This window comes from Lutra lutra, chromosome 3, assembly GCF_902655055.1.
Source record: "Lutra lutra chromosome 3, mLutLut1.2, whole genome shotgun sequence".
NCBI classification, from domain to species: domain Eukaryota; kingdom Metazoa; phylum Chordata; class Mammalia; order Carnivora; family Mustelidae; genus Lutra; species Lutra lutra.
This window is the reverse complement of record NC_062280.1, coordinates 67,582,792-67,583,718: the sequence shown is the minus strand read 5'-3', so window position 1 is coordinate 67,583,718 and position 927 is coordinate 67,582,792. Positions and strand designations below refer to the sequence as shown.

Below are 927 nucleotides of genomic sequence, written 5' to 3'. Positions count from 1 at the left end.
CTGTGGCTGGCTGACGGCAGAGACAGAGGCATTGAGCCTGAACAAGATGTGCCCTGGGATAGGTGGGGGAAGTAGGACTGTTCATGGGGCAAACATGAGAAGATAAGTGTACATGCCAGGTACTCCTATTTTGACTCCTGCTGGAAGATTCTCTCAGGTTGAGTTTGAGGGGGTGGTACTGTTGCTGTTCAGAAGGGAGTGGAGGAGTATGTGTGTGTGTGTTGTGCCAGAGCTGTGGAAGTTAGTGAGCTGAAACTTCAATAAAGAGAAGGTGGACAGCAGACTGAAATACTCCAGAGGTACTAAAAATGAGAAGGTCATTGACACTTATTTTTCAGAACAAAAGGGTCTCTTATTTATTACTAAAACTACTAGTACAGAAGAAAAGAAACAAAGAAATAATTTTCCCAGTAAAACATGTCCAAGTGTGCAGATAGCAGTGATGTTTGTAGTTTGATATAGTAAGCTGCTAATGACTTTGCCACAACATAAATATATGTGGCATCTCATGTGGTATTCCCTACAGATCCAGCTTCATTCTTTTCTAATATCTCCTCTTGGAATTATACCTGATTTTAGTATAAGTTTTCATTTGAAACCACTGGGGAATGGGATAATTCCACTTTTGTTTCTTGGCCAGGAATTCCTAGATTTGACGGTCTTGTGAGAAGACATACCAAGGAATGGAGTCAGCTACACAGACCATGATGGTCCTGAAAGGAGAGCGAGCCAGTGACACTTTCAAAAACCAATTTCAGAATAGTGGCACAGACCAAATGCAAAGAATAATAAAAATAATAACTATTGTTGATTATGAACACTGAAACAAGTTTTTGGGGGTTCACATCCCAGCTCCCCTACTTGTTAACTGTGGTCTTAGAACTCTTGACCTCTTTCTACATCAATTTTCTGTAAAATGGAGGTATT

At 40.6% G+C, this 927-nt stretch overlaps 1 pseudogene; it reads right to left on the bottom strand.

Annotated features, from left to right (window-relative positions):
• Window positions 1–520: 520 nt before the first annotated feature.
• LOC125095118 (putative 60S ribosomal protein L39-like 5) lies at window positions 521–675 on the bottom strand (annotated as a pseudogene).
• Window positions 676–927: the final 252 nt, after the last annotated feature.